A 24,152-nucleotide genomic window follows, 5' to 3' on the forward strand; every position below is an offset into this window, starting at 1 on the left:
GACAAAAATAGCACTCTATATTCTCAATTCCCCCTTAGTTTGATCAGTTTCAACTTACCATTTCATTTTCAATAGTTCTATTTCATTTTTATATATCTGAAACCATAGAGTCACTGGTTTCTTTCTGTTTCCATCACAAGCATTATTTCTCTTCTTAGCACAATAATTTCCACAACTCATGCAATCAATAAATATTAATTGAATCTGAATTATTTTAAATATAGATAGCTGGGAAGAGGAACTATTTGTACCAAGGACTGTACAAAACATGAACACTCTCAGTTAATCTGACAGAAAGCATTCATTAAGCATGTATTTGTTAATTAAACATCTCTGTCCCTTCCATTTAGAAAGTTATCATCTAGATCAGCACTGCTCGATAAAAATATGATGCAAGTCACATATGTAATTTTAAATTTTCTAGTAGCCACATTTAAAAAGGTAAAAAGAAACAAGTGAAATTAATTTTATTATTAATTAAAGTTTTGTGGGTTTTTGTTTTGTTTTGTTTTGTTTTTTTGCTGAAGAAGATTAGCCCTGAGCTAACATCTGTGCTGTGCCAATCTTCCTCTAGTTTGTATACGTGGGTCAGCACCACAGCACGGCTGATGAATGGTGTAGGTCCATGCTCAGGATCTGAACCTGTGAACCCAGGCTGCCAAAGCAGAACATGCTGAACTTAACCACTATGCCATGGGGCCAGCCCCTAATTAAACTTTTAATATAAATGAAAAGCATTTTATTTAACCCAACATATCTGAAATACTATCATTTCAATATGCAATCATATAAAAACTATTGAGATATTTTACCATTTTTTGTATTAAAACTTCAAAATCAGGTGTATATACTTACACTTACTCTCAATTCAGACTAGCTACACTTCAAGTGCTCAATGCCACACATGGCTAGCAGCTACTGTGTTGGACAACACGGGGCCAGATCAGTGGCTCTCAATCTTACTGCACATTGGAGTCACCTGGGGAGTTTTTAAAAATCTTGACGCTCAGGCCACCCCCTAGATCAATTAACTCAGAATCTCTGAAAGTAAGATCCAAACATCAATCATTTGTTAAAGCTCCCAGGTGATCTCAATGAGCAGCCAAAATTGACAACCACTTATCAAAAATAGTATGGAGACTATTAACAAACACATGAATGTCATCATTTGTTCATTTAAATGTCAGGGGATGCAACAGTGAATAACATCAAGGAGCTCATAACTTTTATGAGAGAGAGAGAGACAGTACAATGAATATTTGCAATGCTATGATAACCACTCAAATAGAAATGTGAACAAAACACAAAAGGATAGCAGAAAGAGAAAGAGCAAGGATGCCTGATAAAGGGCTACTACTTGTGTGCAGGTTGGTAGAGATTGTTAAATGCCATCAGATCTTTGGAGAATATCTTTTGAATGGGGCAATTAGGAGGTTTGCAGTGACCTAAGCAAAAGTATTTTAGTTGATATCAAAAAACATCATTAATCAGAACCTAAACTAATTCAGACTTCATAATTTCTGATAGAATCTGGGTCAGAATTTTCTTTTGCCCTATAAATGCGAGAAAAAAAGTTTTGCTAAGAAAAAAAGATTTTAACAGAAAATTTAAAATTCTCAATACATTATCTAAATAAATAAAAATAGTTGACATATTCACAAGTGAAGCTCTCTTAACCTGTTAGTTTACTGCACTGTATGCATTAAAACGTTATCAAATTCTCAAATTCATTCAATTCTATTTTTTGTTTGTTTGTTTGTTTGTTTTTTGGAGGAAGATTAGCCCTCAGCTAACTACTGCCAGTCCTCCTCTTTTTGCTGAGGAAGCCTGGCTCTGAGCTAACATCCGTGCCCATCTTCCTCTAGTTTATACGTGGGACGCCTACCACATCATGGCTGCCAAGCAGTGCCATGTCCGCACCCGGGATCCGAACCAGCGAACCCCGGGCCGCCGAGAAGCGGAACGTGCGAACTTAACCGCTGCGCCACCGGGCCGGCCCCCATTCAATTCTATTTTTAAAGAAAAGCACAGTAATTCAGATTTATTCCAAATTTACGGCTTCCTGTGATAGCACAAATGCTCTTGAATCTGTTCTTCCAGCGTCAAATACGCTTCTTAGTATGATGAATTTTTGAGGAAGTTTTCTACCCTATATCTACTACAGTTGTAAAATAAGAATATGCCTCCTTCACCCTCCCTACCTTGTTTTTTTATTTTTTATTTTTTTAAGATTTTATTTTTTTCCTTTTTCTCCCCAAAGCCCCCCAGTACATAGTTGTATATTCTTCGTTGTGGGTCCTTCTAGTTGTGGCATGTGGGACGCTGCCTCAGCGTGGTTTGATGAGCAGTGCAATGTCGGCGCCCAGGATTCGAACCAACGAAACACTGGGCCGCCTGCAGCGGAGAGCGCGAACTTAACCACACGGCCACGGAGCCAGCCATTAAGGTTTTTTCTAATATATCCTTATTCCCTTATTTGCTTTAAAATGAGCTCAGTGTGCTCCTTCATGCCTTCACGAAGTCCTTCCTGACTATCCCCAGTGGCCCCTCCCACTGTGTCACCTGGTATACTGTGGACAAGCTTCTCCTTACACTTAGGCATGTAAACCAATAAGCACAAAACAGTGTGACATTTTTCTTACAATGCTGTGAGCTGCGTGAGGAGAGCTTCATGTCTTTTCATCTTCCTATCTCCAGTCCCCAGCACAACATGTGGCACATCGTAAGCACTCAAAGATATTGTTCAAGTTAGAGTAAAACAGAGAAAACAGCACTTTGTGGAACCAAAGTAAGAGCTGAAATATATTTTCACAAGAATAAAAGAAAAGATTTATGCACTAAGTAACAACGTACAGAGATTTCTTTAAATTGTTTGTGATTATTTCACCTTAAAAGGAAAGGACAGCAGGCGTCAGCTTGTACACTGGAAATTTTCCCACAAAATAACATTATGATTACCTCCCCTTGAAAGAGAGAAACATATATATCATGATTTCTACACTGAGGACTTAGGGAGTGAATGTGCTTTGTCCTAATAGCAAAATAATTGGAGATACTGTTATACTGGTCAGCATGACCCAGCCAGAAAACTTTCGACTTACTAAACTTGTCTTCCTAAGTAAAACAAAGCTAATTGGGCCAATACAAATAATAATGTGCTGCCCAAGACTCTCCTCAGATCTATCTAGAAATAGAATTGCCTTTGAGAGAGATGGACCAATGTGGCTCTGGCCTGCTCTGAAGGACAAGGGTCACGGGGCAGAGACAAGGGAAGGGGAGAGGGGTGAAGCACCCATCGTTCACAAGCTGAGGTTGCTGAGTGTCTATTGGAATGTTTTAATGTCACTTCTAGGGCCCAATTCTACCACCTCATTCTCCCCATGATAGAAAAAAATAGGGACTTATAGAGCAGAGCTCCATGAGACTCACTCTACATCACTCATTCTGAGACACGGAATCACGGGTCCATCAGAATACCTTACACTGGGGCCACGGGTCAGATGGGTTTCTGGTAGTTATTGGCACTGCCTCATTTATTCACAATGCTCAAAATATATATACATATATAAAGTATATATATATAAATAAAAACAACCCAGATAATTCTGTAAATTCAATGGATAACAGTAATCTATACCAGAATAAGAACTTCACAACCTAAAGCTATCGGCAAACCTCTTAAATGCACCCTCCTTGGAAAAAAAAAAATACAGCAATCTCAGATGCATTATATGTGGATTGCTTCTTCATTTTTGTCTTTACTTAGAAAATCATCTCTTATTTTTGCCTCCAAATACAAATGCGTCCCTAAAAATGCCTGAAAGCATCTTCAATCAAAAAACCAAAGGCAGCTTCATGTTTAGAAACTTACAATATTTCATATACTATTTCTTTAATCTGATTTTTCAAGTCTTAAATAGGCCCCAAATTCATATATAGCCTTAATAAGTTTTGAAATAATAGTTCTCTCTTAAATTCATATATAGCCTTAATAAGTTTTGAAATAATAGTTCTCTCTTCAAAGAGAACAGTACTATTAATATACAATTGGTTAAGTTTAAACAAATAAATCATAATCAAGCATAAGCAGGTCTTGAGGAAATTGCCTTAAACCTCCACGACTTTACAATCCCATTTTCAGCTCTCAGAATAAATCCTAATTCACGTGTGTGAATATGTAAATATTCGTGCATCATTAAATGTGCACCTGTGAATGCACAGGATCCATAGGCAGACGTAAATGTGTTTGATGACTTCAGCTTATGAAAATGTCTATAGAGATATGTTGGTCTTGGACAAACTACCACTTTGATGCCCATCAGATGTAATATATAAGTTTACCACTGGGTCATCATAATGGTATAAAGCCATTGCCTAAGATTTATCTATTAGACAACTCAGAAGTATGTAAATGCTCTAGAAATTAAAAGAAAATTGTGAGGCCATAAATTACAGTCAAGAAAACATTTCTGTGTCTGTCATAATCTAATCCTCCAACTCCATCAAGTTTTAGCTGCAGTGATTTCCATACTCAGTTACCACCTTTGAGTCTTCCTCAGCCTCCTTGTTATATGAATGACAAATTGCTTAAACTGGCTGACTGCTATTGCAAGAGCAAGTAAAAGCCAAGCTTTGAAACCCAAACCAACGATTAAATCTATAGAGTTGCCCAAATTAACAAGCAGGCAAGGCTACACATTAAGTGGTTAAGCTTTAGTACTCCCTGAGTTCTACTATTTACTAAACCTAGGAAGCCAGAAATATGGAATTAAACACTTGTACTGTGTTGCCATTTCACCCACAAAAGTTCTCAAAGAATTTTAGGAAAAAATCTCCTAAAATGTTTTTCTGATTGCACAGGTTGAGGAAACCATTTGATTCAATGGCTCAATGCTGATGAGCCTTAGTTAACAACAATAAACTTCTCTAAATAAATTATTTGATTCATGCTAAATTTGTGTTGGCCTTGTCGATGGCAGGTTGTAGAAGGTCGTAGAATGGAGGTATTAAAGACTAGTCAACAGGATAGAGATAATGGCCAGGGACCAGTTCATATAAACAAGGAGTGGGTGGTAACAATGCTAAAAACAAACAAATAACCAAGTGTAGGGGGGAAAAGCCATAATAATAATGGGAAACATGTTGAACACAATCTATGTGTTAGACTTTGCTATGTGTCTTAAACATATCATCCTACATTATTTTCATCAGCATTCATTCATTCAAATATATGTATACATACACATGTATGAATATATATCTACATATATATACACACACACACCACTGGACATCCATTGTGGACATCACTCTTTCGTAGGGTCTCCAGGAGTGAGAGCCAACTTGACGGCATGTAACACCACCATTGGATATAAAGTAGATGAGGCCCAGAGAGGAGTTTCTCCAGATGTCACAGTTACCGAATTGCTGATGGGGGCCTCAATTACAGGCCATCCTTAGCAGATGAACTTAACCAGTACACTACATTGCTCCCTATCCCCCATATGTCTATGAAGAGGGCTAATTTCCAAGAGGCTAGCCAAACTTGAGGTTGTAGGCAAAATTTAAGGCTTGGACAGGTGATCTTGGCTCCCAGTGCTGAGATCCAAGCTGGACAGGGGCACAGGGAGCCAAAAGATCATCAGGGTACATAGGATAGGAGCCTAGAGATTCATTTAAGGCAGAAAGACACAGGAGGAAACAGCTCTTCGGTATAAATCAGAGCCTATTTTGAGATTAAAATCACATATTAGAGAAAAGTTAGAAACAGATATCAAAAAGGGAGCATTTCAGGATTTGAAACAAGGCTCTAGACCCTTTTGCCTATTTATAAGGCACCAATCTGTGCTAATAAGTATGTACAAGCTCATGGAGGCGGAGACAGGGCCTGCAGGTCAGTATAGCCGAACATCAGGTCTTCTGGGCTCAGGACCACTCATGCTTCTAAAATCTCCACTCCCGAATTCCAAATGCTACGCTTTCCTCTTTTCCAATTATCACTATCTTCATCCCCATACATGTCTATTAGACAAAAACAACAATAAGACATCTACTTAGCTCAGTCATCTGGGAAATGCCATGGATAATACAGTACTGCGGGTCAAATAATGCATTCAAGAACCAGTCAATTTAGTGGAAAAAGAAAAATCAAATTGCTTATTTTGCATCATGCAGAGCAAAAAAATTACTATTTGAGTTGTGCTTTTCAAATAGTTGTACTGATTTGGGGTAGACATAATCATATTCACCAGGCATCTCTACATTTTGTTGCTTTGGTATATTATTTTATTTTTTTAAACTGCCTTTTCTTCTTGGAACCAAATTTATTTATCCTTTTGGGATGCTTAATTCCTTAATGTCAATCAATTTTTTTTCACTAAGCAAGCAAGTTCTTTGTTTTTTCAATGAAATTCTTTAATCAGCTTTTGTTCAGAAACTGTTTCTATCTGCATTACAAATGCTAGATTCAACTAATCTATCAACCCAAGATAATACAAGGAAGGATCTTGTCAGTTCGTCCTTTCCTCTTAGGAACAAAGATACTGTATTCTGCACTTTTGAAAAAAGGAAATAATAGGATTAGACTAAGATTGAGGACAAGAGGATGTCAGACCAAAGAAAGACATGTGGTCCTTTAAGAGCTTTCCCATCTTATATGGGGAATTGTAATCCATTCGCACTAAATGCTTTGACTATGCTCATTATGCAAAAAAACATTAGAGCCTAGTCTATTTTGTTACCATAGTTCTGTCTACTGGGAACTACAATTAAAGCATATTCGAGCAAACGCAATTTTATTTGTTATTAAGCAACTAAAAGCTCAGTCAACCTTGCAAACATGACATTATTTTAGGATTATAATATGAGCCAGCCAGCTATCCAATAAACTTTATTAGGTCCTATCTTTATTAGGATGCCTCCTAATCCTATTGTGAGAGATGTCTATGCTATACGACAGTGGTCCTGAAACTTTAGGATGCATCAGAATAACCTGGAGGGCTTGTTAAAACACACTACTGAGCCCTGCTCCTGGAGTTTCTCATTCTTTAGGTCTGGAGCAAGCCCCTAAAATTTGCACTTCTAATATGTTCCTAGGGGATGCTGAGGCTTCTGGTCTGCAGACCACACTTTAAACAGAACCACTGCTATATAATGTAGTGGTTAGAGCTGTGGAGTCAAACTCACCCAGGTTCATATCCTGGCCCTTCCACTAATATCTCTATGTCCTTGGGCAGGTTACTTCATCTCTCTAAACCTTAGTTTCTTAATCCATTTAGTGGGGATAATAATACCCATCCAATAGGTTAGTTGTGAGAATTAAATGAGATAAAAATACAGAAATTGCTTATGCCAGTGCCTGGCAGGGGAAAAATAAATGCATGGCAGTGATTAGTTTATTAGTATTGTTAATTGGAGAAATATTCCCAGAGCTAGTTCAAAGTATTTACAGCCAGTAGTGTACATCAGACTTACCTGGAGAGTTTGTAAGATTCATACCATGAGCCACTCTCTCCCTAAGAGATTCTGATACAGTCCACATTTCATTGACTCTAAGATGCCATTTCATTGATTGTAAGATGCACCATTATTTTACATACCACTAAGAAAGAAAATTCTGCAATTACACCATAATTAAACTAATGGAAAGTACATCCAGATTTCAGAAGTGAGAAAATGTGAAAAAAAAATGCATTCTGGAATTGATAAAATAGGGTAGTTATGGATGTAAATTTGGGCCTGCCTCCCAGATTATTGTGATATGCAATTCTGGTTAAAAAATACTAACCTAGTCAATGTGATAGCTGAAGAGGGATTCAAAGTACAGATGCATCAAGGCTGAAAGAGCCCGCAGGTTGGATGGCCCATCCTCAAAACTATAATATATCCCAATATCATAATCCACCATACAATTCCACAGGCTGTTAATGAAACCAAAATAGTTCCACTTGGTTTGATAGCACCACTCTCTAAACCTGGAAGAGGCCTCCTCCCACTGAATATCAGTCACCATGAGATGAGAAAACATCAGTCCATTGATAGAGTCAACGAGATTAGAAGAGAAAATGGTGAGGTCAGCAGGAAGGTATCAGGCCAAGACAGTTTTTTCTTTAAAAACATGAATTCCAATCCTGAGATTTGAGGAGTACTGGGGGAGACGTTTAAGGGAGACAAAACATGATTTACATTTGGGGGAGAAGGGAGGATGGTGGAGGTCCCATATATTACCAGGACTTGCCTTAGTAGGTTTTTATTTTCCATCTTGATTTTTAAATTTCAGTTTGTAAAGTCTTACAAAAAAAAAAAAAAGAAAAAGAAAGGAAAAAGAGCTGATTTTGTATAATCTGATTATTTTATCAAGTTTGTGGTAATTGCAACTTCCCTTTACTCCAGGGAGCTTGGATGAAGGCAGGAGGAGCATATAATCTCCCTCAACTTTATCCTAATGCTCTTACCCATAGGAAATCATTCATTTCCTAACGCAACATAGACCGGGGAAATATCTTTTGACATTTTTATTTGGGAGCTCAGAATTTCTACTAACTTCAGTAAATGGTCTCTGAGAGTCTCCATGCACATGGGCTAATTATAACCGGAAAATAAAACAATACTCATTTTAGCTTCTGGAAATTCTAAGAATGTAAATCTCTAATGAAATGTTGAAATAAAATCATAGCAGTACTTGCAAATTTCCAACTATGAAAATTTTATTTTAACTCTTTCCTATCTTGTGACTACCCAGTCTCTCCATTAATGAATGAGATCACTAACAGTGATTTGTTTTCTAATTAGGACTCAATCCAGATGGGCAAACAAACGTCAGATGTGTAAGTCAGGGAGTAGTAAGGACATTTTTTAAAAGTCCAAATGTGACAAACCACAACAAATAAAATTGAAAAATACATGAGTATGGATGATTTTCTCACTGTTTTGGAACCACACACACACACACACACACACAATCAATGAAATCTATACTTCCAAAAGGATTTTTTTGTACCTTGGAAACCTCTTTTGGTCCTGGTTCATATTAAATTCCTTTCTATAATTACAGGTTAAAGATTTACCATGATAATTTTTTAAAACTGGGATGTTCTTAAATCTTCATGTTTCTAATTACAGAACAGGAAATACAAGATATCATGAAATCCAACAAAAGTATCTACATAATTTAAAGGACTGCACATGTGGAACATAATTTAACATAAAACTCAGTCACCTGAATAATGGCATCTTAAACACAGTCACTCTGGTCATAGAGAATATCTGTCAACTTAAGTGAGGAGGAAGCAGCAATAGCTTTATGGGAAATTTGTTCCTGTTTCATTATGATATAGAGGACAGTATTTTTTAACTGATTCTGTCTTACAGGTTTAGTTGTACAATGAACGCAACTCTTATTTTCCAGATAAAGACAAAGACCAGTCTTGAAATTCATCAATTCTGTCCACCACTGTAATATTCAACTGACTCATTTGCATACATCTTCCACATGAGTTTATCTTTATTGAAGGATTCTTTGAGCACCTTATCTGTTTTGACCAAAACATGTATAAATTTCTTGAAGTTCCATGACATCAGTGTATTTGATGATTTTAAACATTTTCAGTTCGTTGGAAGACATAAGAAAAACCTTAAGAAAGAGCATTAGCAGCAATTTGGAGATTCTGATTTAACAAAAACATCAATTATTTCAAGTCCTCTGCTGATTAGAAAGTAGAGGATCTCACTTGATATGTCAAAGTATTTCATATTCTGTTTTGTACTCTCATAAAATGACATTCCCATTTCTAAAAATTCTCTGAATGTTCAGCTTTTTCCAATATTCTTCTCTCAGCCTTACATGTCTGTTAGGGAATCAAAGGATGTTGCTCGCCTAAGAAGAAATATGCTAAAGAGAGGATGACACAACAATTTTAGGATGAAAGAGTAACAATCAAATGCCCTTTCCTTCTTTGGTATAATTCCTAAGATTATAGGAAATGTAGAGACCCAGCTCACATCACCTTCAGAGAGACCTTTAGAAGATCTTTCAACTTATCCTTGTGGACAAAATGGAGTAAGTAGAAGCTGAGTACATGAATACTAAGGTAGATTAGTAACAAACAGTTTCAACAGCTTTGCCCAGAGGATGTCAATTAATGGAGCAACATCAATCTGGTTCTAGGTTTCCAAGATCATAGAAGGATTTTTTCCTGGGTTGCATTTGTTTTTACATTTTACTCAATGTCTTTTTCTTTATAAAGATTTTATTTTTCCTTTCTCTCCCGAAAGCCCCCCGGTACACAGTTGTGCATTTTTAGTTGTGGCTCCTTCTTTGAGGGATGTCGCCTCAGAATGGCTTGATGAGCGGTACCATGTCGGCGCCCAGGATCCAACCCAGCGAAGCCCCGGGCCAGGAAGCGGAGCGTGTGAAATTAACCACTCGGCCACGGGGCCGGCCCGTAACTCAATGTCTTGGATGAGAATATAGAGAGGACATCATAAAATTTGTACGAGGGAGAGTGACCATATTGGATGACTGAATCAGGATTGAAAAAGAAGCTGACAGGTTAGAAAAAAGAGCTAAATCTAGTAAGATGAAAAGTAGTAAAAATAAATTTAAAATAAGGCGATTAAGTCCAAAAGGACAGGTTTTTTGTACAGAATGGATAGTAGCAATAGCTTAGTAGCAATCCATGCAACTAAAGCTTAGAGATTTTAATCTATAGAAAGGTTAATATGAATCAACAGCAAATGGAATGATTGTTGAATCAATGAACAAAGGTAGATAGAATCAGCAAGAGAGGAGAGGAAAGGAGGGAAGTGGAGGGAAAAGGAGAAGAGCGAGCAGAGAGTAGGAGAAACAGGAGGAGGAGAAGAGGGAGAGGAAAGAATCTGTACAAAAGGAAGCAAAAGCCCAACCTGTCTCTGTGCAGCCCAGACCACCCCTAAACTGCTGCAGTATAAACATGGGCAAACTGGGCACATTCAGGAACCACCCGAGATGTACAGTCAAGTCAATAACATCCAAGACATTCTTGAAGGAATCAGGCATATTTAGCCTTGGAGAGCTGATAATCATGTTCAAACATCCTAAGAACTTTAACAGCAAAAAGAATTGAAGGTGGTGTTGTTTGGCCCCAACAGTTACAAGTAGGACAAATGAATGGAGGCACAAAACAGCAGAATTAGATTCAATAAGAGTATCTCTGTGTCAAAGTTCTCCATGGATGGAATGGCTCAGTTCTCCAAGGACGGAGCTTCTGACCACTCTCTCCAGGAGATGTTGGAGCCCTGACTGGGAGATCCTTGGCAAGGCTTTTGCAAAATTAATTCAAGCATAAGATATGGGGTAGGACTAAATAATCTTTGAAAGTCCCTTCCAACCTCAAGATTCTAATATTCAAACATTTTCCTGTGGTGCAAATTAGGTTCTTGCAAAAGATTTTCTCTTATAAAAACAATGATAACAAATGGTTAGCCTTGGGGAAGTGAACCAAGTCTTCAGGAACCCCTAAGAGAATCTCCTATTTTCTTGTGTTTGCTCTTTAGAGAACTAATCTCCTTTCCCAGGAATATACTAAGATCTCTTTGTCCGCTGCTATGCCAGCCAACTCTGGGAATTTGCACACAGCACACTTTATACTGCAAATATAATAGTCTGTCCAGCATTCTTCCTTTGTGAGAAATCCCTATTCACTTTCATAAATTATGTGAATGGATCTGAAGCATACTTTCCTTTCTTCAATAGAGACTATTCCCAAAAGCAGCCTGAAACATGCCGAACATCTGCTCTTACACTCAATTCAATACACGATATTGATATGTGTTATTGCTGGGTGAATTCTGAATATGAGGCCACTTTAAAACACTGCGGAACAACTCCCCCCTCCTCCCATGGCCCAGTCACAGGACGTTCGAGGAAATGAGAATAATTCTAATATTTGCCTAAGCAAGCTATAACCAACCAGGTAAATCTGTTAAATCAAAAACCACAGCAGAGCATTCCAAAATCTAATATAAATTAGATAAATATTTCTTTAATTTAATAAATATTTTTAAATATATAAGTATTTTCACTATCTGCCATAGTTTAATATTCAAAGATGTTGCTTTTCCATATGGTAGGTCCATAGGTGTCTGAGTGTTCATTATGAGTTTAGTGTATATGCCTAGCTCATCTTTTAGGATCAATTGCAGTTATTGTTCATCACGGTACAAAGAAAGGTGACCAAAATCCCTAAACCTTGAATTCTTCCTGGTCATCTACAGAAGCCTCTACCAGGCAGAGCTAGTTCCCTAACTGATCTGTTCATAAAGATGCTCAGAGTTAACACAATTTTATACTAACTAGGGCTTTGGCTCCAAATTCCTTTCTGGTCTCCTTCTCTGGCGAAGTCACCTGGACTTCACGTGAGCTTGATAGATTTCTCCTGTCCTGTGGGCTAAGGATTAATAAAAACAACCCCAGCAGCTAATCCTTGATTCCTTTCCCAAATCCCACTCGGATTCTAGCCTCTGACAAAGCCACTGCTCTGGCACAGGTTACATCTGCCCAGAGGAGGTGGGTTTTCCTAACTGGTGAAGACTCTGTATACACCTGTGCTGTCCAACACAGTAGCCACTACCCACATGTGGTTCTTTAAATTTGTTTGTTAATTGAAGTTAAAGAAAATTTGAAATTCAGTTCCTCAGTTTTACTAGCCACATCTCAAGTGCTCAACAGCCACCTGTAGCCAGTGGCCAGTGCATAGAACATTTTCATCTGGCTCTATCAGATAGTGCAGCTTTAGTGTCCCATTTTGTTCTAGACTTGGGCAAACCTTGTTCTTGGAGTTGGGCAGACTTTATCTCCCCCTAAAGATCAGAGTGTGCAACTGTTTACTCATTTATTCACTCAACAAATATTTATCAATCCCTTTTCTAGCTGCTGGATATATAACCATGAACAAAACAGACATATTAACTGCTCTTATAGAGCTTATGTTCTAGTGGGAAAATCAACAATAAATAGGTAAATAGCTAAGGGAAAAGAATAATTCAGTTATGAATTTCAAGGTTAGTGTATCTCCCTTTTAGCCTCATAGTAACAAGGTGTTTTTGTTTCATTCAAATGAGCCCATCCTCAGTTGTCAGCCTACTTTCTCTTGACTTTCTTCAGATGGCAAACACTGATGGTTTTAGGATTTACTTGAGCCTAGTGGTTTTTCTCAGCCTTCTTTTCTTTAAAATTTCTACCCATAGTTTAATTCCTACCTATGTCCTTGATTCCCTCATAAAGGGTTCTCCAGGCTTTATAGTTTCAATTATCACATTTTTAGGTGTGACTACTCTTAACTCTTTATATTCCCAAACTATACAACAGACTACTAGACATTCCCTCTTGGAAGACCCCACCCCCAGCTTCTTAACCTTCCCATTAGATCTTCAGATCTTGAACTAATAACTTTCTTCTATTCCCAGTGGGCCATACAATCTACACTGCCATTACTCATACCCGAATTACTAAACAACCTCCTGAAAAGGTTTCATGTCTCAATTTCTCTTCCTTGAAACTGATCACGCACACCAAATCATGGTTTATCTTAAAATAGTCTGTCATTGTCCCTCTCTGTCTTCTCTGCACTGGGAGCAGCTCTCTTGCCACAGTTCCCCCACTCCCTGAAAACGTATGCCCGCACCAAGTTCATCTCCATCCTCTCCCTGGTCAGAATCACCTCTCAGCTGCTGAGCTGACCACTCTCTGCAGTGGTACTGAAACAACCGACACTGACAGATGAGTGCCTCAGCAGCTTGGCAGCCCCATGTCCTCTGACCTCATCATCCCTAGTAGCAGCTTCCAAATCAGCACCATTTTAAGGGACACTGACACAGCAGCAAAGTTCATTGAGGTTGGGGCTGCCACAGTGGAGTGGCTGGCTCTGGGGCTGGGGTTGAGGCTGTGTATGGGACAATGCCAGGAAGCCTTCTCTGAAGCAGCAGCTCTTCTGTGCCATTCTGGGCTTTGCCTTCTTGGAGACCATGAAGGTCTTCTGCCCGATGGTGACCTTTCTCATCTTGTTCACCATGTGAAGGAGCCATTTCCACCTCCCATGGTTCTTTCTTTCACGTATCTTCTGTCCTAAGTGTTCCTTTCCCTAAAACTCCCCAAGCAGCCTGGGAAAAGTGGCTAGCTCAGAGTTTGACAGAAAGAAGACAAATAAACGCTGCATGAATAAGAAAAAATATAGCCTGTCATTATCCTGCCCAAGAATCCACCGTAGCTCCCTATTAGTCTAGAATGAGGTTTCTTTTTCATGAACTTATTGAAAAGATAAGTCTAAAACTGAAAAATTCTGTTATTAAAGCGATTATTTCACCTAGGAGTAAGAATTATAACCTGTTTGGTCTCTGAAAATGATATAGATTTTTCAGGATGGTGTACCACTTGGCTCCTATGACATACTATGTACCTGCATATGTCTCCTCATTTTTCTAGTTAACACTTTTCAAACCTTCTTCCTCCTGCAGTTTCCACCCAACTTTTCTTCCACAACACACATGCACACGCACACACAAAACAAAAAAAAGGAAAAACAAGGGTGTTTTTTGAATTGACTGAGTTCACTGACACAAATGGGAGCTTTAAGAAACACAAGCAAACTATTTCAGCATTATTTTGGCTAATTTTATGTACCTTCCCATTTCCTTGCCACCCACATGAAGCTGGGCTATGACTTTTTCCACAAGGTCCCAAGCTCAACAGCTAGAGTTAGTCACAAAATGACTTTCTGCGGACAACTTTTGGATCAACATCCCAAAGTAAAATTAGCTAAGCCTTTGACCAGAGCATCTAGTGGTGATTAATAATTTCATCACTGGCTAGGATGATAAAAAATACAAAAAGCAAACTCATTACTCTATTGTGATCACAAACTAAATATTTATCTCCTAAATATTTTAAATGTCCAAAAAGCAAAATTGAAATTTGAGTTTATTAGTAATTGAAGCAGAACTAATGAAAGATTCCTTATTAGAATGTTCTACTTACCTTTTCATAAAAAATAAAAAAGAGCAAACTCATTACTCTGTTGTGATCACAAACTAAATATTTATCTTCTAAATATTTTAAATGTCCAAAAAGCAAAATTGAAACTTGAGTTTATTAGTAATTGTAGAACTAACGAAAGATTCCTTATTAGAATTTTCTAGTTACCTTTTCATAGATATCTATTTCCTTTTTCGTGAGGATTAAATGTACAAAGGAAAATATAAGTCTCATTTATTATTATCATAACCTGCTCTAGCAATAAAGGGAAGGAAGATTTTCTTATCTTTCTGTCATATTTTATTGCAGTTGAACTAATTCTTCTAGTTATAATATGCCCCTAATATAACTATACAAGTTAACTGATGCTTAAAGTTACTAAAGCCCCAAATTTTTGTACTTTTTTATTCACAATTACTCTTTCTATTATAATAAATGTACTAGACTCTGAGAAACTATGTAGACCTTTATATTTGTTATTCAGATCCCTTGAAAAATGTTCAAAATTATTAATATACATAATATAATAGACATTAATAATTTCCCTGCAAGAGACTAGCTCATACTCAATCAATGTTGAACTCATTTATTAATACCATTTCACAGGAGCTTCAGGTCACTAGAATTATTTTCGTTGACTTGGAAAAGTACAGAAGACATAAGTTATATCTGAAAAGTACAGAAGACATACAGCAAATATTTAATTGTGCTCAAATGCTTCTGTATCTGTATGACAATATTTATTTAACAAACACGTACATAGCACTGCACTGTTCTAAGCCTTTTGTAAATGTTAATTCATTTAATCCTCATAAGAACCTTGTGAGGTAGGTCATATCCTTATCCCCATCTTATGAACAGGGAAACTGCAGCATGGGAGAGGTTAAGTGTCTCGCCCAAGTCCGTAGAGCTAGTAAATGGTGAATTCAGAATTTGAACCTAGAAGTCTGGCTCTAGAGTCTGAACTCTTTTAAGCACTCTGCTAGGCTGCCTCTCATTATTCAAAATTCTTTCCATATTTGAAATCTAGTTTCAGTATAAGAATGTTATAGCTTTTAACTACATAAAAAAAACTTTTCCCCCTTGATATCTGAGATCATCTTGTGGGTGCTCCCACACAGACACTCAAGGTCTCCCTGATCCCCACCCCATTGGCTCAGGTGCCCTCCTACTGAGTACAATCCAACTCTGTGCCTTCTCCTAGGGCAGCACCTACCATGATTTCTGCATATTAAACACTAACTTCGTTAAGGGCAGGGAGTATGCCTTGATTACAGTTGCATCTCCAACACGTTGTACCTTGGGCAGATAAAGCATTGTTATAAGTCATACAACAGCCAAAGAATTAAATTAATTTCCTATCAAATTATGACACCTGTAATAAATAGATTTCTTCCCTTTACCCATAGGAGTAGGCACCCATTCCAATTTTTAAATTACCAAGCATGTGGAAATAGACCTATGATTTGAAGGAAATGATACTGCAGAAAAATAAGTTAATGGATGGTTCACTCTTCATCTTGGTATAGAGCTTTCAAAATTTAGGGAGTTTTGAACTTAAAGACACTAAAGTCCCTTATTTGAAGAAGTACCAGTACAGCTGCATTTCAAGCTAAATGTCAGGGAATATACACCAAACTACTACAACAAAACACTTTCATCAAAACCTCGCAGCAAGCAAAAAATTGCCAGCTAGCACATTGCTCTCCATGAGAAATGACATTATGTCATTTTGTCCAAAGGACATCAAAACAATTTGTCAGTTTAACAGAGGATTTAGATACAGCATGAGAAGCCTTTCAGTTACCACTTTTAGCATTTCCAGGAAAATTGCTATAGAAGCTCTTAAGGCAGAATAATCTGAACCTAACTAGACTTATTAACCAACACAAACTATAACTTTTCTAAAATGTCTACTTCTTTATAAGTGGAAGAATTTGTTAGAAAATTCCTACTAACTCTTGGAAAACATAGTTCTACAAAGAAATGGTGATTTATTTGCTTTATTTGCTTTCATTCAGTAATATTCACTCGTTGAATTGTTAATTATGTACCTATTATGTGCTGGGTACTCGGGTGTACTTATATGAATCACTTTTCTGGCAATAAAACCATTATTTTTTAATTGGGTTAGTAATTCCAAGATTTTTTTTTTTTTTGGTCAAATTTAACAGCACTAGTTAGTGAGTTCCTAGTATGCATGGAAAGGAAGATCAGAATTTTACTTGAGATAAATAATTCTATATTTTATCTTGCATGGCAGGAACATAAGTAGGTTTGTGTCAGCTTATGCATGTAGTTTGAGTGTTCTGATTAATGGTTCATTTTGTATTTTTGCTTAATTTGGCCAGTAATTTCACTAAAATAGTCCAACTGGCTTTAGCATTTATATAGGGCCAGCCACAGCTCCATAAATGAGAAAGCTGAATGGGCATTGGAAGACTAACTCCCACCTCGACCACAAGGTCCTGAGGATAAGAACCATGACTTCTGTAGCTCTGGGGATGGACGTATTTCCTAGCACAGACTGTGCAGCAATATGTGATTGCTTGAATGAATGAATGATCCCAAGTATACTCTCTGAAACACATAAAGCTATATCCCATTTATAAAAATTGCCAGAGGGGCCGGCCTGGTGGCGCAGCAGTTAAGTTCGCACGTTCGTCTTCTCGACAGCTGGGGTTTGCCGGTTCGGATCCTGGGTGTGGACATGGCACCGCTTGGCAAAAGCCATGCTGTGGTAGGCATCCCATATATAAAGGAGAGGAAGATGGGCATGGATGTTAGCTCAGGGCCAGTCTTCCTCAGAAAAAAGAGGAGGATTGGCAGCAGTTAGCTCAGGGCTAATCTTCCTCAAAAAATAAAAATAAAAATTGCCAGAGGTACCATACATGAAGATGGCCATTGCTCTTATAATATTAACCCTTCCTAAATGCAGAGATCATATTAAGGCTTTTAAGGCAAAATAATTTAAAACTAACTAGATTAACCAAGCCATATATAACTTTACTAAAGGCTGTTGCTCACTTCAGTGAGATTTCCTTAATTCTCTTAACTTCCCATCACTGATTCTGCTTTGTTTTGCTTTTTACTTTCCCGTTATCTTTTAGGCTATTCTCATTATTAAGTTAGAGGTTAGCAGAATAACAAATTGTAACTCTGCTTCTTGGTTACCAGCTTAAATTCTATTAACAATGCATGATTATCCAAGCTTAACTCCTTCTTACAGCTTTGATAATATTATACTATGAACTCTGCACCTGCAGTGATGCTGTCTGTACCTTTCTACTGTAACACGTTTGCGTCATCTCGCAACTAAACCGTAAGCTGGAGCAGGGCATGCCGCCGTCCCTCTTTATTGCCGTCCTCACACGCTGACAGGATCAGCACTCCTGTGTCCACTCCAGCGGCATGTGGGGAAAGATAATACAGTACTGAAAAGAGAGGGATAGGAGGCAGAGAAAAGTATCCCAAAGTCCTCTGCTTGAAAATTGCATTAAAACTTCCAAGAGAAGTGAAATACTCTCCTTCACTCTTTCTATCTTAGTCATCATCTTTAAAATTTATACATAATCAAATTCCGCTAGTGCTAACCTGACAGCATCGGCATTAGGTAACATTCATAGCGTCAGACACTGTTGTTTGGCCAACCAAAGAGCCATTCCCAGGCCCAAGTCACCCACTTCTGGAGTTAGGAGCACTAATACTTACTTTCCCTGCTTCTCTTGCAGGGGGCGCCCATGTGATACAGTTCTGGTTGGCATTGCCCCTTCCCCCTTCTTCTGTCCTGAACCTATGATGCCTGGACCTGCATTGTGTATTTTGCAACCAAGTAGCAAAAAGTATGAAAATGAAAAGCCAACTTGTTGGGGACAGTGAAAGAGAGAATAAAATAGCATTACTGAGCAACTAAACCAATGCAAGGAATCTCCCACCTTCAGATAGCTTGATGTGAGAAGAGAAGACCTAAATAGATATTAACATATATTTAATTAGGCCAGTAAATTGTTTATTTAAGCTACTGTGACAGCCGAATGCCTTCCAAGTGAGACATTAGCTAAGACAGTTATGGTTTAAATCCTGGTTCTGCCTTTTACTAACTGTGTGACCTTGGGTAATTTACTAAACATCTCTAAGCTCAGTTTCTCATCTGTAAAATGGTCATAGGTGTAATTGCTACCATAGGATTGTTGTGAACTATAGTGAGAAACATGCTATAATGCCCACAAAGTAACTGGCATTGAACTTGGCATGTAGCGTTACTATCAAACATTAAAGACACACTTTAATACTAATATATAAATACTTAAGAATGTTTTTAAAGTAAGTGTTGCTTCTTTCCCCCTTAAATAATTGCATATTAAAAAGTAAATATTTAAGATTGTGGAGAATACAATTCTTTATAAAATAATTTTCAATTCTACATCTTTTAGGTCTAAACATCTACAATTAGCATTAAAATGCACAAATACAGTCAGGTGTGATTAAATTATCAACTAATAATTAGTATAATTTAAATTTTTATATTCTTAGAATTATTTTTATAGAAAAATAAACTACTTCCTCAAGTACAAGGTTAGACTAAATAATGGCTTGCAATAACCCTACAACTTTCACCCACTACCTCACCCTGAGATCTGAGGCCCTGTGAATCTTCAGTGTTTCATTATTAGGTTATTTTCAGAGCATTCAACTATTTCTCTTGGATCATTGAAGAAAACAGCAGGTCTCTGGTTTTTGTTTTATTTTATTTCAGTCATAAGCATTCTAGCTTCACTTCAACAAGATCATCATTCCAAATGTTTCTCTTTAGAAGCTTATCTTGCAAAGCCAATAAAAGATTGTGTTCCTAAGCCTAGAGACTTTCCATTTATAGTTTTCCATTAAGCCTCTTAAAGGTAGGTATTTATTCCAATTAAATATTTAAAAGATAGGTCCTTTTATGAAATAGCTTTTATATTAATTCAAAAAGAGATAATTATTTATACTTCTAAACCCTTTCTAATAGGATTTGAGTCGGTCTACAACAAAAGACATAGATTAAGATTGTTAAAATAAATCAAAACATATCAAAGCACCAGAAAAGATGATGTAAATATAAAAGTCATTGCTATGATTATGGACAAAATTTAGCTCTGAGCTTCCATCAGACTAAGGCAAAAATGGAAATATAACTAATTAAGCAATTCTCATTACTTTATAGAGAAGCTCTATAATACTTTTGTATACTAATTCTAAGTGCGATCTTGGCACTAAATTCCAGCAGGAATTTATCTTATGGGCCCTTCTTCAAGGAAAATTGAGTTTCATAATACACAGTATTTTCATCAGTGAGGTTCAGTGGCTGCTTTGAACTTCAATAAAAATCAATAGCATAAGATTATGCCAGTAATTCTTAAATTATTTTTAGCCATGGAACCTGGAAAATAAAATATTATGCAGCAGCTCAATATATATAAGAGATAAATAAGAACTTCTCTAATTGAAACAGAGTTAAAGAGCCTAAAGCTACCATAATCACTGATTACAGAATCTGTGTAAGGAAAAGGCCTATGTGGCCAATAAACTGATCATGTTAGTTATAAATATAAAAATGCAAATAAAATGTCCTAGAGCTAATATCATACTTAGTGGTAAAAGATTGTATGCTCTCTCTATAATATTGGGGAGAAGGCAAGGATGTCTACTCCACAAGTTCCATTCATTGTATGGGAGGTCCCAGCCAGTGCAACAAAGCAAGGGGAGAAAAGAAATACAAGGCATACAGATAGGAAAGGAAGAAGCAAAACTATTTTTAGACAAACAACCTGATTGGTTATGTAGAAAATCTTAAGAATCTACCCAAAAAAGCTACTAGAATTAATAAGTTAATTGAGCAATGTTACAGGAGATGAGATCAATAGACGAAAAGTATCGGAAATGAAACAAAAAATACATTTACAATAGAATCAAAAAGCCATGAAATACTAAGGAATAAATTTAACAAAATGTGTGCATGGGTAGTAAACTTAACACTACAAAATATTACTGAGAAAAATTAAATAAGACTTATATAAGGAGATTGCTGAAGACAAATTGTGCCCTGCTAAAATTCATATGTTGAAGCCCTAACTCCCAATGTGACAGAATTTGGAGATGAGACCTTTGAGAGGCAATTAGGTTTAGATGAGATCATGAGAGTGGTGCCCTCATGATGAGATTAGTGGCCTTATAAGAAGAGACACAAGAGAGCTTGTTTCTCTCTCTCTGCACACACACAAAGAAGAGGTCATGTGAGAACACAGCAAGATGATGGCTGCCTACAAGTCAAGAAAGAAGAAGCCTCCACATGGAATCTACTTTGTGGGCACATTTATTTGAACTTCCCACCTTCCAGAACTGTGAGAAAATAAATTTCTGTTTTTTAAGCCACCCAGTCTGTGGTATTTTGTTATGGCAGCCCAAGCTAAGACAAAGATATACCAGGTTCATGGATCAGAAGACTCAATATTGTTAAGATATCAATCCATTCCAAATTGTTCTTCAAATTCAGTACAATCTCAATTAAAACCCCAGCAGGTCCACATGGCCTAGCAATTCCATTCCTAGATATATACCCCAAAAAATTGAAAATAGGGACTCAGACAGATACTTGTATGCCAATGTTTGCTGCAGCATTATTATCAATAGCCAAAGGTAGAAACAGCCCAAGTGTCCCATCAACAAATGAATGGATAAACAAGATGTGGTATATACACACGATGGAATATTATTCAGCCATAAAAAGGAATGAAGTTCTGATACATGTTACAACATGAACGAATCTTTAAAACAGTATGCTAAGTGAAATAAGCTAGACACAAAAGAACAAATAATGCATGATTCTATTTATATGAAATATCTAGAATAGGCAAATTCATAGACAGAAAGTAGATTAGAGATTACAGGGGCTGGGAAGTATTGGGTGTTACTGCTTAATGGGTACAGAGATTCTGTTTTGAGTAATGAAAATTTTGGAAATAGTGTTGATGGTTGCACCACATTGCAAATGTAATTAACATATATTTAAAAATGGTTAAAATGGCAAACTTTATGTTATATATATAATTTACTACAATAAAGAAAACTATTTACAGAAAAACCCAAGAAGCTTTCTCATAGAAATCTACAAATTGATTGTAAAAGATCCATGAAAATGTAAACGACCTAAAATAGTCAAAATCATTTTGAAAAGAAGAACTAAGTTGGAAGACTTAACGTTACCTGATCTGAAGACTCATCAGAATACTACAATAATCAAGACAGTGTAGTATTGGTGTAAGGGTAGATACACAGATCAATGGAAGAGAAAGAGTATCCAGAAATAGATTCATAGACGATCAATTCATTTTCAATAAAGTGCCAAGATAATTCAATAGGGAGAGGAGTCTTTTCAATGAATAGTGTAGAACATCTGGATATGCTCATGAATAAATGAACTTTGACCTTTCCTCAGATCATACACAAAATTAATTCAAAATAGGTCATAGACCTAAATGTAAAAACTAAAACTATAAATTTCTTAAAAGATAAAACTTTGCAAAAAGTCAAAAGTAATAAATTGAATTTCACCAAAATTAAAATCTCATCTTCACAAACTCAATTAAGAAAACAAAAAAGAGGGGTTGGCCCTGTGGCCGAGAGGTTAAGTTCACACGCTCTGCTTCGGCGGCCCACGGTTTCACTGGTTTGGATCCTGGGCGCAGATATGGCACCGCTCATTAGGCCATGCTGAGTCAGCATCCCACATGCCATAACTAGAAGGACTGACAACTAAAATGTACAACTATGTACTGGGGGGATTTGGGGAGAAAAAGCAGGGGGAAAAAAAGAAGATTGGTAACAGTTGTTAGCTGAAGTGCCAATCTTAAAAAAAAAAAAAGAAAATGAAAAAGATGAGCCACAAACTGGGATGAAATGTTTTATATATATACATATATATATGTATATATATATATACACACATTGATATAAATTGTGATATAAATTGATATGTGTATACATATATGAATGTATATTATGAATGTATGTATATATATATATGAATTCATATGTAGATATGAATTTACATGTGTGTGTGCATGCACATCTGACAAAGGACTTGTATCCAGAACTTAGTAACCTATAGCTTAATAATAAGACAAAAACCCATTTAAAAAATTGTCAAAAGATTTGAACAGATGTTTTATAAAAGAAGATATACAAACAAATGGCTACTAAGTACATCAAAAAATACACAACTGTATTAGTCAACAGGAATATGCAAATTTAAACCATATTAAGATACCATTAGAAACCCATTAGAATGACTAAAAATAAAAAGACTAGAGCAAGTGGAAGTCTCATACAATGCTGGTGGGAAAGTAAAATGCTGCAACTACTTGGTAAAACAGTTTGGTGGATTCTTATAAAATTAAACATATATTTGTCACATGACCCAACAATCCCAAAATAGTCATACGCCTGCCCTACAACAATACCCATAGCAGATTTACTCACAATAGCCAAAAAAATGGAAAACAACCCAACTATCCATCAATAAGTGAATGGATAACCAAATCATGATATCTCCATTCAACAGACTCAACAATAAAAAGAAATAGACTATTTTACTGTTGTTATATGCAATGACATGGATAAATTTCAAAAACATTTTACTATGCAAAGAAGACATGCATACTGTATCATTCTATTTACATGGAATTCTAAAACAAGCAAAACTAATCTGTAATGAAAGAAAACAGGTCAGTGGTTGCCCAGGGTTGTAGCTGGTAGGAGAGAGAGGCGGCAAAGTCATATCAGCATATGAGGGAACTTTTTTGGGTGATGGTAATGTTCTATATCTCGAATGTGGTGGTGGTTACATAGATGTATGCATTTGTCAAAACTCATCAAACTCTATACTTAGAGTGAGTGTATTGTATTAAATGTAAATCATACCTCACACAGTTTTGAAAAGTGGAATTAAATACCTACACCCATTACTGAGTCCACATCATGTACTTGCTGAAGCTGTCACAGAATGGATTGTTAAAGCAATACAGCCACAGGTAAGCTGAAGTGCGGGTGTAAATTCAGTTTGAGGATAAACAGAATCTTGAGTCACCGGCAGCACCAGAGGCAATCT

The 24,152-nt window shown here is 36.8% G+C and overlaps 1 protein-coding gene and 1 pseudogene across 10 annotated transcripts in view; one reads left to right on the forward strand and one right to left on the reverse strand.

Moving 5' to 3' along the window:
- Positions 1-24,152, reverse strand: part of GRM8 (glutamate metabotropic receptor 8) — a 718,262-nt gene that overhangs the window by 457,068 nt on the left and 237,042 nt on the right. The window lies entirely within an intron of this gene.
- Positions 10,356-14,052, forward strand: LOC139083034 (ATP synthase F(0) complex subunit C2, mitochondrial pseudogene; annotated as a pseudogene).

The sequence above is a fragment of the Equus przewalskii genome, chromosome 4 (genome assembly GCF_037783145.1).
Source record: "Equus przewalskii isolate Varuska chromosome 4, EquPr2, whole genome shotgun sequence".
NCBI lineage: Eukaryota > Metazoa > Chordata > Mammalia > Perissodactyla > Equidae > Equus > Equus przewalskii.